The sequence below is a fragment of the Chelonia mydas genome, chromosome 5 (genome assembly GCF_015237465.2).
Source record: "Chelonia mydas isolate rCheMyd1 chromosome 5, rCheMyd1.pri.v2, whole genome shotgun sequence".
NCBI lineage: Eukaryota > Metazoa > Chordata > Testudines > Cheloniidae > Chelonia > Chelonia mydas.
This window is the reverse complement of record NC_051245.2, coordinates 5,142,273-5,157,843: the sequence shown is the minus strand read 5'-3', so window position 1 is coordinate 5,157,843 and position 15,571 is coordinate 5,142,273. Positions and strand designations below refer to the sequence as shown.

The 15,571-nt window shown below is 51.2% G+C and overlaps 1 protein-coding gene across 23 annotated transcripts in view; it reads right to left on the bottom strand.

Moving 5' to 3' along the window:
* Positions 1-13,123, bottom strand: part of UBAP2 (ubiquitin associated protein 2) — a 130,745-nt gene extending 117,622 nt beyond the window's left edge. For 6 of the 23 annotated variants that reach the window (XR_005225878.2, XR_005225877.2, XR_006290936.1 and 3 more), the window contains exon 1: positions 12,926-13,018. The gene's annotated coding sequence lies outside the window, so the exon portion shown is untranslated. Of the gene's footprint in view, positions 1-12,925 lie in introns of all 23 variants that reach the window. The other 17 variants (XM_043546825.1, XM_043546826.1, XM_043546835.1 and 14 more) reach the window with 10 other exon arrangements.
* Positions 13,124-15,571: the final 2,448 nt, after the last annotated feature.

The following is a 15,571-nucleotide window of genomic DNA, read 5'->3' as shown; positions in this document are numbered from 1 at the left end:
AAAAAACACCACGTTTAAGAATATTTTCAATACATTCCTGTACCTCTGGGTAAACAAGGAACACATGCCAAATGTAAACAATGTGACAAAGGCAATGCTCCTCAAAAGGTAATGACTTTGAAAATGATGCGGGCATGTCTGAACAATCTGGATCAGCTGGTCAGTAAACTTATTTTTACACCATTTTAATAGACTGACTGCCATATCTTACTGTGCTAATAAATGATGACAGACTATTCTCAGACATTTGAGTTTTGGGTGGATTACTTATGAATTTCAAAATATTTGTGTTCTAAATATAATTGATATGTTAATTGTGGGAGTATTTATCAATTACATTTTTACTATTACTGCTGGACTTAAGATTATTTTAATTGTTATATATTTATATATAAAATTGTTCAAACATTCTACGTGAAGATTTCCTGTTTAAAAGTAATGTTTTATTAGGCATTTATGAATTTTAACATTTAAAAAGTGTTTTCCCCAAAGCTGTTTGGTATGTTGCTAAAGATAATAGATTCAGATGATCTTATAACTTGGTACTAACAATTGTAGTAGGGGGAATCATTCATTTACAAATATATACAAGGCAGTGCACTAACGGTCAGTGAGTGAGAGTGACTTTCGTTTATCATTTTGTTGCAGAGTCCGGCTTAGATATAAGGAGTTAAGAATGTCCATCATCTGCAATGTCTACAACTTCAGAGTTCTCTGCTGGTACCACCAGCAGTGCTGCAACTAAACATCCATCAGACAATAAATTACCTATATCAAAACAAAGACCTTCTTCATCATTTATGTAACAAATTCTCCCTTTCGTCTTTTTCAGAACAAACATTTAATTGACATGAATCATTATGACCTGGCTACGCACCACCTGGCAGAGCAGATATTCCTGGATACAGTGTTCGAGAAGGAAATTGAACAGTATGCAAAAAGCATTGATGGGAAATTAGTTAATCTGAGTCTCTGATCACTGAAGCAATGTAGACAATGATCTAGTAACTAATGCTTGCGTGACAGAAGATGGGACTGTCTGTTTTACAAAAATAACTGATACATCAGGAAACGCACATATAGCAGAATACTAAAAGAAGTAGCGGGAAAAGCTCTGTGAACAAACATTCAAGTGTCAAGTGCATAGCTTTGTCAGAGAGATAATTGCAAATGTAGCAAAGATGAGAAGAAATCTAGAAGAAGATAATGAAGGGAACCTGAAACTTATAACACATGGGTGCAATGGCCATTTGGTGTTTCTTTCAGCTAACTACTTAACTCCAGTAATAAAGCAAACTGTTGCTGAAATTGCTAACACTTCTATAACCACCATTTCTTTTCAGCTTCACTGAAGAGAGCAGGAGGATACAAACTAATTCTCCCCAAGATGTACAATGGAATTCAGTGGTTGAGTGTTTTGAACAATTTATTAAGAATTGGCCTATTCTGATGACAATTTGTGGAGAAAATCATGACAAAATAGATGGAACTATCACTGCCAAAGTAGTCAACACCAGACTAAAGAAAAATGTAGAAGATATACTGAAACCTATTTCCATAGCTTTGGACCAACTGCAGAAAGATTGCTGTGGTTTTGCTGGGGCTGTTGAAATTCTGAAAGAACTTCAAGACACACTGAAGAAAGAGATACCCAACAACAAAGTTAAATTGCAGGCATTAAAAAAGCAGATGGATCAAGTACTTGCTTCACCTCATTTTCTTATCAATAGGCTCAACCCAATGCACCAAGGTAATTTGCCAACCTGCTGAAGAAGAGAAGCAGCTGCTGCTGCGACATGGGCATCTAATCATCACTCATCAATCATGCCAACCAGAATGTCAACGCTGGAGGGAGGTGACCATTCAAGCAATCCATGTTTGCTGATGTTTTAAAAAAAGTCCCATCACTGAACTGGTAGAAGTTACTAGCTAAGCACCCGGAACCAGAGTCTGTTGAAGTGCTAAACCAGCTTTCAATAGCAATAGCCTCTCCTGCAGGCACAAAAAGAATATTATCTTCTTTTGGACCAATACAGTCAAAGTTGAGATATCAACTGGGAGTTGAAAAGCAGGAAAACTTGTCTCTCTCTTCCAGTCTATGAATAAAAACGGAGTGTGGGAGATGAGATCTACTAGTTTTAAAAGTTTGAAGGACAGCCTAAGTAATTTAGGAGACTGTCATCTCATTTTCTAGGGACTTAGGTGAGTAGGAATTTGCGCTCCAGCCACCTTCATTTAGGCAAATTTGAAAATGTTTCCAGGCTGACCTGAAATAATCAGTTTAATTCACTGACTACAATTAATCCCTATGTTCCTTTAATACATCATTTAGCTGTAAATGTGAAACATGTTTTGATAAGAGAAATCTATGTATCCAAAACATTTAAAATTGTTTTGTTTCATAAAAATAAGTTTTATATGCTGTTATGTTTAATTACATTCCAGTTACCACCCTAATTCAACTTGATACAAATCATGAGCAAAGAGTTAATTACATAAGTAGGCAATATATCATTCACCATTTTCTAACATACTAAAAACGTTCATTCAATAAGAATCTGAAACTATGAAGCTAAACAATTGCTCAAATAAATATGGTTATAGTGTACCCTAAGCAGCAAAAAAGATGTACCAAATCTCATGCAAAGGCTCCATTTAGTTGTGAATCAACATGTTTTAATGGTTATATCTACCAATAAGAATGCACCTTTCTTTAGAAAATAACTGAAATACATATGGAAAAGCTGGTTTAAATCAAGGCTTTCCACTTGATTTAAATCACTTTAAATTGTCTTGATTTCAATCAGTCCACCCTGCTCAGGGCTGTGAAAAATTCATACCCCTGAGCGCCATAGTGAAGCTGACCTAACCCCCAGTGTAGACACAGCAGGCCAATGGAAAAATTCTTCCGTCAACCCAGCTACTACTATTCAGGGAGAGGGATTACCTACATCAGTGGGAAAAAAAAACTGTCAACATAGGAAGCGTCTACACGACAGCACTCCAACTGTGATGCCCATAGCGTAGAGAAGCCCTTGGACTGTAAACCACATTCTGCCATCACAATTACAATGACTTCAATGGATGTACTCTGGATTTACACCATTGCAACATAGCAGAAATTGGCCACAATATAAGTTAAAGTTTCACATTTTGCTTAAACTGGTCAAGCAGACAGCTATGCACAGTACAACATTAAAGATCAAGCAAAATGTGGTTCATAAAACTTCAGAGAAAATAGCCAACAGCCATTTCCTCCATATACAGAAAAAAGTGGATGGGATAAAATATCAAATCACTCAGATATGTTCTTACCATATTTCAGTTTTAGAGTTTTTAAAATTTGCAACCAAACAGTTAATCATTTGTTCCACTACGTATGACTATAATCACTGTGGCCCAAACAAAATTCCATAAAATTTAGATCTAGTATAAAGAATCTAAAATAAATATAACAGAAAGGAGGATCTTAATCTGGTCTCTAGAGCTCCTCCCTCAAATAACTCTACCTCTAGAAACAACATCTTAGTCTTGAGAAATGCAACTAAAATGTTTTAGATGAAACCAATTTTTCCTCACAGTAAAATTGTACAAATAGATTCCCTTCTACACAGTGCCATGGAGCATATTTGGGAATACACTCAGCTGTAAAATCTGAATTTTACAACTAAGCCATATGGCTGCCTAATGGAGTAAGAAAAGGATTTTTGCCATTAAACTGGGTAAAATGTTTATAACCTGGATGGCTCAAAAATGGAGATGAACAAAACAAAAATATTTTGCTTTTCTTAAAATAACCACAGTCTGACTCTTAAGAGCACTAATAAATGTTGCCATGTACCCCCCCTGTGCAGATTTGAAGTAAACTGAGATTTCAGTAGGATAAAGCAAAAACCCTGAAATGCTCACTTAGGATGAACTTTTTTAAAATAAAGTTCTAGGAAAAATCAAAGCTCCCTCAATATGGGAAACACTCCACTGGATTTTAATGTAAGCTGTTACCGCTTCACCAGGCTAGTGATCTCTGCAGCTGATCTGCTAGAAGACTGATTTAAGAAACTGAAAGAGAAAGGAACCAGCTGTCAAATCTACCTTCAAAACATTCTGCAACAAGTGCTTCTTGCAGTCTCAACAGCAGCGGTGGGACAAAGAGCACACAAGATGGGAACAACTCCACCCACAGGAACCACATGCAAGCAGCTCAAATACCCTGCCCTGAGGAGTTTACAGCATAAAGCTTATGCTCAAATAAATTGGTTAGTCTCTAAGGTGCCACAAGTACTCCTATTCTTTTTGAGAATACAGACTAACAGGGCTGCTACTCTGAAACCTAGCATAAAGAGAGAGTATTAAGAACAACAAAAATGCGTGCACACTCACAGCAGAAGAGATGGGAAGTGATGAAAAAAAATTATTGAACCATGAGGTTTATCACTCATAGCAATTCCACAATTCTTATTTAGACCTTTTTGGGAATTAATGATTTCAGGGTTTTTTCATGCATGAGGCTGACTCTTTAAGAACAGATAAGATTACTTCACTCAGCATAACCATAACTTGGGTCTTATCTTTAGTCACAGTGTGTATTCTTCACAGTATTGAAGAGTAACAGAAAATAAAGAGCTTGGGAGAACATATTCCTGGAGTAGAGTGGAAGAGCCTTCAAGGAGGACTGGAAGTTCTAGCTAGCTGTTGACATTAAATGTGGGTGGAGAGGAGGACTTTCACATGGAATAATATGGAAAGGGTTTTTCTGCATTTCTTTTGCTATTATTACAGGTTTGTGCCTTAATAAAAGACTTCATCTCACAGCCTCTCATCCTTCCCACAATGAATAGATTATAATGTGTCTAGGTTAGTTAAACAGAAATAAGTATCACAAGCCCTAAATCTGAGCTTTACTGAAGAGCAAGTAGAATATGATGGATTCTGAAGGAACGAACGCCTTTTAAAAAAAAAAAAAACCCACACAGAACTGAAAAATGTGTTAAGAAAAACTATGAAATAAAAGTGTATATTTTCATGTCACCTTCCATCCAGTGATTTCAACACACCCTCAGACTTAAAACTTCACAGCCATCCTGTGTTGTCCTCATGATCCCATTTTTGCAGGTGGGTAAACTGAGGCACAGAGGGGTGACGTGACTACCCAAGTCACACAGCAAGTCTGTGGCAAAGCTGGGAACAGAAGCAAAATCTTCTGAATTCCAGTCTTGTGCTTTAGCCACAAGACTGACTATAAAGAATTGGTTTCATGATAATGTAAGGTATGTTTGCAGGTTTATTCCATTCTGAAAGTCCTGCCCCAAGTGTAAGACTAGTCTTTGTACAAATACTCAACACACCTGTCTTGAGCACCAATTACTACAAGACAGTTCTGAAAAACGAATGTAGTTAAAAGGGGATGAGCAATAGACAGATAAAAGTCTCCCTAAAAATAGCAGTTTGTATAGCTGCTGTAAAAATCCACTAGTTTTAGGCAAAGTCTATACTACAAACTTACATCGCATACAACTACTGAGCAATGTAGTTATACCAACCTAATCCCCAGTGTAGACAGCATTACGTCAACAGGAGGGCTTCCCCCGTCAACATGGCTACTGCCTCTTGCAGAGCTGGACTAAATACGCCAACAGGAGAAGCTCTCCCCTCAGCAAAGCACTACAGTGAGGCTGCTGCAGCATTTTAAGTGTAGACCTACCCTAAAACTTGACCTATCTCCTGCCTAAACATCCTGCTTTTAAATAGCAAGTTTCAAAAGAATGATTCAGACATTTCTAAAGTTAAAACACACAAAACCAAGGAGTTTGGTACAAGAGTTTTGCACTGGCTTAGATTACGTGGTAATATTAAACATTTTGTTAGCTCTAAAAATAAGCAGGAATTGTGTAAAGTAATAATACCGAAAATTCATCCTTAACCCAAAGTAATGTGAGGATTTAGGGGGTGGGGAGAGGAAGTGGAAGACAGAGGAGGCTAGCCAAAGCATCATGAGGTAAACAAAGAGCTGGCCATCATTTCTGAATTTCCTGGATTTTGTCTTTATTGTAATCATAACATTTTTAAAGGTCATTTTCTGTACTGATAAGCTAAAAAGGCAGTAACTAGTATGAAGTGGAACAGAGCTTTCACAACCACTTCTGTAAAAGTTAGCAAATATCAGAGGCATTATAAACACAAACTTTGCTCATCTTCCCCAAATTATACATTATCAGCATGTATTTACACTAATTACTACAGCACCTGCACATAACACCTCAGGAGCACAAAAAAACCACCTCCAACACTGCAAACTGATTTAGTCTCAGTTGCTCAAGTTTTATAGCATAAGCTTAAAAATAAACACTTTAAACAGAAGTTAAATCAAACCACCACACTTAACTGGGGCTCCCACATAAATACAGGGCCAGTCAGGTAAGAATCCAAACCCAGATTCCACTGGGGAATATGATATGACCAAGGGAATTGCTAAAAGGAGCTGGTAAATATTAAAAAAGCAAGACCTTTCCAAAGGCTGATTTGATGCCATTTGTTGTGAAGGGCTCCATTTCAATGGAAAGTGCTGCTCCTCCCGTCCTGCACATCCTCCCCCTCCCTTTCCTTCACTCACATCCAGTTCCAATTTCTCTCCTTGAAAAAAGCAGCTGCTCTCACACCAGGAGGGCCCCTCCATTTCACCAGCCAACACCACCCCAGAGGCTATTGCCTTGATCTTCTGCTTTATTATACGCATTCATCATTTACTCAAATTAAGATGACTAAGGGCCAGATTGCTCTCTGGTGACAAGGGGAGGGGAGGGCTAGCCCCTTGGGTCACCTACAGTGGGCTGCAGGGACAGCCAGGGTACGCACACTACAACACAGAACCCTTGGTTTTTGTTTCACAGGATTTTTCTGTTCCTCTGAATATAAGCAAGATGGCTGAGTGTGTCCACACTCAAGATGTTAACGTACCTAGAGCAGAAACATTTTAAACGTGGTTCATTCTAGTCTATTCATAACAGACATTAAACAGCATTTGTAGACATTTCAGTATCAAATTTTTAGTTCTGAGCTGAATTCAGACGTGAATGCACTCAGATCTGAAATGACAGCAGTTCCCTTTCTATACCCAGTTCCCAGCAGAGGGGTTTACACTTTCCTGCACTAATTTTCTTCATCAACAATAGCAATGAAAGTGAAGATTTGTTATCTACACATAAGTAACTAAACCCAGGAGCACAGCACAGCCCTGGACGCTAGTTTCCCAGCAGTCAAGCAGCATCAGGGACAAGGGAAGACTGGGTGGGGAGTGTTGATATAGAGATCATAGAATATCAGAGTTGGAAGGGACCTCAGGAGGTCATCTAGACCAACCCCTTGCTTAAAGCAGGACCAATCACCAACTAAATCATCCCAGCCAGGGCTTTGTCAAGCCTGACCTTAAAAACCTCTAAATGATGATCATTCACCTTCCTGTCCTTGCGCTCCCTACTGTTGCTGCAAGGAAGAAGGTATTATGGCTGGCCTTTCAATGATCACAGCCACATTTGACTCACTACCTCCCTTACAAAATAAGAATGGAGCACCCAGGAAGCAGTGGAAGAAAAACAGAATGGAAACCACACACAATACCCAGCTCAATAATAATTCACCCTCCTCTTCCCTGCAACAACAGCTCCCCTTCAGCCTGAACTAGAATTAGAAAAGGGACCAAAGACACACCCCCTTCACAAACCCTACCCTCACTTTGAAGGTACCAGAGACCCTGACCCCACCATGAGCAAACCTTGAACAACCCTGGCATCCTGTGAGGTGACTGGACACCTCCCAGAAAAGAACACACCGATACACACACACAGAAGCAGCAGGGAACAGTGGGGCAGCAGAGGAAAACAGGGGTCCTTGTCACAGTAAAAAAGAGACAAGAGTTCAAGGCAGACAGGAGAAGGGGGGCAGAGACCCCTCTCCTTGACAGCCATGGTACAGGAGAGCCAGAAATCTGGTGAGAGGGAAAGGAGATCAAAGCCCTCCTTCCAAACCAGTTAAGACAGACAGGGAGTATGTTCGAAGAAGAGACCAGATGCCTCTCCCTCACTGAAAATGGATATGGAAAGAATAAAAGCAGTTTTCAGGGGGAAAAGAGCCCTACAGTTCTGCTTTTTCTCTCTCCCACTTCATGTAAGAGCACTAGCCTACACTCTCTGACCCCCTTCCTATGCCTCTCACTGGGAAGAGAGCTCTGGGAGTGTAGGACAGAATCCCTTCCCCCAAGTGAAAACCACAGGGGTTGGGATCCCAAGGGAAGTAAGCCAGAGCCCCCTCCTCCACTGGGAGGCATAGGGAAGATGGGGATTAGAGGATTTAGACCTAGTAAGAGGCACAGGGTGGGAAGGAATAGGACTGACATACTCAGCCCTCAGTTTTAGCCAAGATGGTCAGGGAGGCAACCCCATGCTCTGGGTGTCCCTAAGTCTCTAACTACCAGACACCAGGCCTGGACAACAGGGGATAGATCACTCAGTTACCCTGTTCTGTTCACTCCCTCTGAAGCATCTGGCACCAGCCACTGTGAGAAGACAGGACAGTGGGCTAGATGGACCATTGGTCTGACCCAGGATGGCCATTCTGATGTTCTTAGGGGAACCACCGGAAAGGGGTGTGTGGGGAAAGGGCTGACAAAGACTTCTGACCTCCCAAGAAGGAGGTAAGACTAGGACATGGTAGAGAAGAAGACCAGCAACACTGCCCCGCTTCCCCCATGAGTGAGACGAGACAACAGCCTCCCCCAACCCTACAGTGGGAGGAGAACCTGGGAGAAAGGAGACTAGGGCCCTCACTACCTTGAGAAAAGAGACAGAGAATTGGGAGGTGCAAGAGATTATGAGGAAGGGGGGGGATGGGTTCTCTCAGACCAGGAGGGCTTGATTCCTCCAACCCTAGTTTGTGGGAAGAGATAGGGGAGCCTGAGGGGCAGACACATCCCCAACTCTTCTCCCGCACCGCTCCTTGAGCATCAGAAAGAAAGGGGAAACTACAGAAAGAAAGGGGAAACTACAGTTCCCTGCCAGGTACAAGGAAGAAACAAGGGAATCTGAGGCCTGGAAACAGAAGACCTCCCCAAGTTGGGGGAGGGACCCTCTTGACACACTCTGTTCTCCCCACCCCCAGACCCTTGCCCCTTTCCTTCTCATTAAGATAGGAAGGAATGAGGTTCTGGTGACCTTCTCTCCCCCCACCCCAAGCTCCCTCAAACCAGAAGGGGCCCTACCCTCCTGGGAGAGGGTAAAATGGTGAAGGGGGCTCTGCTCTCTCTCTGTGGGGAGAGGAGACACGTGGCGAGGGGCTCTGGCCTCTCTCGGGGCGGGGGGGGGGGGGGGGGAGGCAGAGGAGACAGGCAGCGAGGAGGGGGTCTGACCTCTCTGGGGGGTGGGGGGGGCAGAGGAGATGGGCGGTGAGGAGGGGTGCTGGCCTCTCTCCGGGAGGGGGAGGAGGACTCTGCTTTCTCTCTCCCTGAGCAGGGGAGATGGGTGGTGAGGGAGGAAGGGGGGGGCCCCCGCTCTCCCCGGAGGAGGGGGGGCCCCCGCTCTCTGGTGGGGGGGGTAAGATAGATGGTGGGGGCCCCGCTTTCCCCAGAGGAGTGAGGGCTCCGCTCTCGGGGAGGGGTAAGGTAGATGGTGGGGGCCCCGCTCTCCCCGGAGGAGTGGGGGCTCTGCTCTCGGGGGGGGGGGGTAAGGTAGATGGTGGGGGCCCCGCTTTCCCCAGAGGAGTGGGGGCTCCGCTCTCGGGGAGGGGGGGGTAAGATAGATGGTGGGGGCCCAGCTCTCCCTGGAGAAATGGGGGCTCCGATTTCAGGGGGTGGAGGGGTAAGGTAGATGGTGGGGGCCCCGCTCTCCCCGGAGGAGTGGGGGCTCCGCTCTCGGGGGGGGGGGGTAAGGTAGACGGTGGGGGCCCCGCTCTCCCCGGAGGAGTGGGAGCTCCTCTCTCGGGGGGGGGGGGGGGGGTAAGGTAGACGGTGGGGGCTGCGCTCTCCCCAGAGGAGTCGGGGCTCCGCTCTCGGGGGGGGGGGGTAAGGTAGATGGTGGGGGCCCCGCTCTCCCCAGAGAAGTGAGGGCTCCGCTCTCGGGGGCGGGGGGGTGGGAAGGTAGATGGTGGGGGCCCCGCTCTCCCCAGAGGAGTGGGGGCTCTGCTCTCGGGCGGGGGGGTAAGATAGATGGTGGGGGCCCCGCTCTCCCCGGAGGAGTGGGGGCTCCGCTCTCGGGCGGGGGGGTAAGGTAGATGGTGGGGACCCCGCTCTCCCCGGAGGAGTGGGGGCTCCGCTCTCGGGCGGGGGGGTAAGGTAGATGGTGGGGACCCCGCTCTCCCCGGAGGAGTGGGGGCTCCGCTCTCGGGGGGGCGGGGTAAGATAGATGGTGGGGGCCCTGCTCTCCCTGGAGAAGTGGGGGCTCCGATTTCAGGGGGTGGGTAAGGTAGATGTTGGGGGCCCAGCTCTCCCCGGAGGAGTGGGGGCTCCGCTCTTGGGGGGGGGGTAAGGTAGACGGTGGGGGCCCCGCTCTCCCCGGAGGAGTGGGGGCTCCGCTCTTGGGGGGGGGGGGTAAGGTAGACGGAGGGGGCCCCGCTCTCCCCAGAGGAGTGGGGGCTCTGCTCTCGGGGAGGGGGTAAGGTAGATGGTGGGGGCCGCGCTCTCCCCAGAGGAGTGGGGGCTCCGCTCTCAAGGGGGGGGGGTAAGGTAGATTGTGGGGGCCCCGCTCTCCCCAGAGGAGTGGGGGCTCCACTCTCAAGGGGGGGGGTAAGGTAGATGGTGGGGGCCCCGCTCTCCCCAGAGGAGTGGGGGCTCCACTCTCAAGGGGGGGGGTAAGGTAGATGGTGGGGGCCCCGCTCTCGCCAGAGGAGTGGGGGCTCCACTCTCAAGGGGGGGGGTAAGATAGATGGTGGGGACCCTGCTCTCCCCAGAGGAGTGGGGGCTCTGCTCTCAGGGGGAGATAAGGTAGATGGTGGGGGCCCCGCTCTCCCCGGAGGAGTGGGGGCCCCGCTCTCGGGGGGCGGAAGGTAGATTGTGGCGGCCCCGCTCTCCCCAGAGGAGTGGAGGCTCCGCTCTCGGGGGGGGGAAGGTAAATGGTGGGGGCCCCACTCTCCCCAGAGAAGTGAGGGCTCCGCTCTCGGGGGTGGGGGGGGTAAGGTAGATGGTGGGCGCCCCGCTCTCCCCGGAGGAGTGGGGGCTCCGCTCTCGGGGGGGTAAGATAGATGGTGGGGGCCCCGCTCTCCCCAGAGGAGTGGGGGCTCTGCTCTCGGGGGGAGGTAAGATAGATGGTGGGGGCCCCGCTCTCCCTAGAGGAGTGGGGGCTCCGCTCTCGGGGGGGGGGGGGAAGGTAGATGGTGGGGGCCCCACTCTCCCCGGAGGAGTGGGGGCTCCGCTCTCGGGGGGGGGGGGGGGAAGGTAGATGGTGGGGGCCCCACTCTCCCCGGAGGAGTGGGGGCTCCGCTCTCGGGGGGGGGGGGGAAGGTAGATGGTGGGGGCCCCGCTCTCCCCGGAGGAGTGGGGGCTCCGCTCTCGGGTGGGGGGGGGTTAAGATAGATGGTGGGGGCCCCGCTCTCCCCGGAGGAGTGGGGGCTCTGCTCTCAGGGGGAGGTAAGGTAGATGGTGGGGGCCCCGCTCTCCCTAGAGGAGTGGGGGCTCCGCTCTCAGGGGGGGGGGAAGGTAGATGGTGGGGGCCCCACTCTCCCCGGAGGAGTGGGGGCTCCGCTCTCGGTGGGGGGGGGAAGGTAGATGGTGGGGGCCCCACTCTCCCCGGAGGAGTGGGGGCTCCGCTCTCGGGGGGGGGAGGTAGATGGTGGGGGCCCCACTCTCCCCGGAGGAGTGGGGGCTCTGCTCTCGGGGGGAGGTAAGATAGATGGTGGGGGCCCCGCTCTCCCCGGAGGAGTGGGGGCTCTGCTCTCGGGGGGAGGTAAGATAGATGGTGGGGGCCCCGCTCTCCCCGGAGGAGTGGGGGCTCTGCTCTCGGGGGGAGGTAAGATAGATGGTGGGGGCCCCGCTCTCCCCGGAGGAGTGGGGGCTCCGCTCTCGGGGGGGGGGGGAAGGTAGATGGTGGGGGCCCCGCTCTCCCCGGAGGAGTGGGGGCTCTGCTCTCGGGGGGGGGGGGAAGGTAGATGGTGGGGGCCCCGCTCTCCCCGGAGGAGTGGGGGCTCCGCTCTCGGGGGGGGGGGAAGGTAGATGGTGGGGGCCCCGCTCTCCCCGGAGGAGTGGGGGCTCTGCTCTCGGGGGGAGGTAAGATAGATGGTGGGGGCCCCGCTCTCCCCGGAGGAGTCGGGGCTCCGCTCTCGGGGGGGTGGGGGGGGGAAGGTAGATGGTGGGGGCCCCGCTCTCCCCGGAGGAGTAGGGGCTCCGCTCTCGGGGGGGGGGAGGGGGAAGGTAGATGGTGGGGGCCCCGCTCTCCCCGGAGGAGTAGGGGCTCCGCTCTCAGGGGGGGGGTAAGATAGATGGTGGGGGCCCCGCTCTCCCTAGAGGAGTGGGGCTCCGCTCTCGGGGGGGGGAAGGTAGATGGTGGGGGCCCCGCTCTCCCCGGAGGAGTGGAGGCTCCGCTCTCGGGGGGGGGGAAGGTAGATGAGGGGGGGGCCCGCTCTCCCCGGAGGAGTGGGGGCTCCGCTCTCGGGGGGGGGGGGTAAGATAGATGGTGGGGGCCCCGCTCTCCCCAGAGGAGTGGGGGCTCCGCTCTCGGGGGGGGGGGGTAAGGTAGATGGGGGGGCCCCCGCTCTCCCCGGAGGAGTGGGAGCTCCGCTCTCGGGGGGGGCTCTGCTCCCCGCCCCCAGCCGTGCCCCTGGCGCTGAGGGAGAGACTCTCTCCGGGCGTCCCCGCCCCCTCGGTGCCGTCTCCCTGGGGGCTCCGGTCTCCCCGCCCCACGGCCGGCCCGGGGGGGGGGGGTCACTCCCCCCCGGGCCCGCTCGTTACCTGCCCAATGTGCTCACAAAGCAGCAGCAGCAGCAGCGGCGCCCACCACTGTCACGTGACAACCCCCCTCCCCCGGTGCAGCGCAACGCCGCGCGGCCTCTCCCCCGCCACGTGACCCACGGAGCGCGCGCGCCGCCGAGCACCGTTCCACGCGACCCGGCGCGCCCGCCCGCTCGCTCTCCCTCCACGTGACAGAGGGAGACAAAGACGCTCCCTCAGCACGTGACCAAAGGTTTCCCAGCGAGGCGGGGAGCGGGAAGCGGAGTCGGCCCCGCCCACAGAAGGGGCGGAGCTTCGCTCCGCCGGGGGCGGGTCTTCGCGGTCCACAGAGTCAGGTAGCGGCGCCGGCTCGAAGGCAGGGGGAGCTCAAGTCCTGGCCGGGCCGCTGGAAGGGAGCGGGGGAGGTCAGCCCTGGGGTGGGGGGGCTGGAAGGGAGGGGGAGCTCTGGGGCTGGAGGGGGAGGTCAGCCCTGGGGTGGGGGGGCTGGAAGGGAGGGGGAGCTCTGGGGCTGGAGGGGGAGGTCAGCCCTGGGGTGGGGGGGCTGGAAGGGAGGGGGAGCTCCTGGCCTGGAGGAGGAGGTCAGCCCTGGGGTGGGGGGGCTGGAAGGGAGGGGGAGCTCTGGGGTAGGGGAGGGGTTGGAGGGGGAGGTCAGCCCTGGGGTGGGGGGGCTGGGGAGAAGATGTAGGGGAGCGGGAGTTCAGCACCCTGGGGTGGGGTGGGGGGGCTGGAAGGGAGGGGGAGTTCCTGGGCTGGAGGGGGAGGTCAGCCCTGGGGTGGGGGGGCTGGAAGGGAGGGGGAGCTCCTGGGCTGGAGGGGGAGGTCAGCCCTGGGGTGGGGGGGCTGGAAGGGAGGGGGAGTGCTGGGACAGTGGAGGGGCTGTAGGGGGAGGGAGTTCAGCATCCTGAGGGGGGCTGGAAGAGAGGGGGAGCTCTGGGGCAGGGGAGGGGGAGGGAGGGGGAGCTCTGGAGCAGGGGAGGGGAGGTCAGCACCCTGGGGCAGGGGGAGGGGCTGGAAGGGAGGAGGTGTTTCCATCAGCACCCTCTAAGCCCTGGTCTACACTAGGAGTTGAGGTTGAATTTAGCAGTGGTAAATCGATTTAACCCTGCACCCATCCACATGACGAAGCCCTTTTTTTCGGCTTAAAGGGCTCTTAAAATCGATTTCCTTACTCCACCCCCGACAAGGGGATTAGCACTGAAATCGGCCTTGCTGGGTCGAATTTGGGGTATTGTGGACACAATTAGATGGTATTGTCCTCCGGGAGCTATCCCAGAGTGCTCCATTGTGACCGTTCTGGACAGCACTCTCAACTCAGATGCACTGGCCAGGTAGACAGGAAAAGGCCCGCAAACTTTTGAATTTCAATTTCCTGTTTGGGCAGCATGGCAAGCTGCAGGTGAGTGCAGAGCTCATCAGCAGAGGTGACCATGATGGAGTCCCAGAATCGCAAAAGAGCTTCAGCATGGACCGAATGGGAAGTACGGGATCTGATCGCTGTATGGGGAAACTGTTCCAGTTTTCGAAATGCCAAAACATTTGTCAAAATCTCCCAGGGCATGAAGGACAGAGGCCATAACAGGGACCCAAAGCAGTGCCGCATGAAACTTAAGGAGCTGAGGCAAGCCTACCAGAAAACCAGAGAGGCAAATGGCTGCTCTGGGTCAGAGCCCCAAACGTGCCGCTTCTATGATGAGCTGCATCCCATTTTAGGGGGTTCAGCCACCATTACCCCAACCGTGTTGTTTGACTCCTTCAATGGAGATGGAGGCAACACGGAATCAGGTTTTGGGGACGAGGAAGATGATGATGAAGTTGTAGATAGCTCACAGCAAGCAAGCGGAGAAACCGGTTTTCCCGACAGCCAGGAACTGTTTCTCATCCTGGACCCAGTACCCGCCGAACCCACCCAAGCTGCCTCCCAGACCCATCAGGCAGAGAAGGGACCTCTGGTGAGTGTACCTTTTTAAATACTATACATAGTTTAAAAGCAAGCATGTTTAATGATTAATTTGCCCTGGCATTTGCGGCTCTCCTGGATGTACTCCCAAAGCCTTTGCAAAAGGTTTCTGGGGAGGGCAGCCTTATTCCATCCACCATGGTAGGATACTTTACCACACCAGGCCAGTAGCACGTACTCGGGAATCATTGTAGAACAAAGCATTGCAGTGTATGTTTGCTGGCATTCAAACAACACCCGTTCTTTATCTCTCTGTGTAATCCTCAGGAGAGTGATATCATTCATGGTCACCTGGTTGAAATAGGGTGCTTTTCTTAAGAGGACATTCAGAGGTGCCCATTTCTGCTGGGCTGTTTGCCTGTGGCTGAACAGAAATGTTCCCCGCTGTTAGCCACGGAGAGGGGGGAGGGGTTAGCCACATGGTGAGGGGAGGCAAAATGCGACCTTGGAACACAAGCACATGTGCTATGTATGTAATGTTAACAGCAAGGTTTACCATGAAAGAGTGTACCCATTGTTCTATAAAATGTGTCTTTTTAAATACCACTGTCCCTTTTTTTTCTCCACCAGCTGCATGTGTTTCAAGGATCACAGGATCTTCTCCTTCCCAGAGGCTAGTGAAGATTAGAAGGCAAAAAAACGCACTCATGATGAAATGTTCTCTGAGCTCATGCTGTCCTCCCACACTG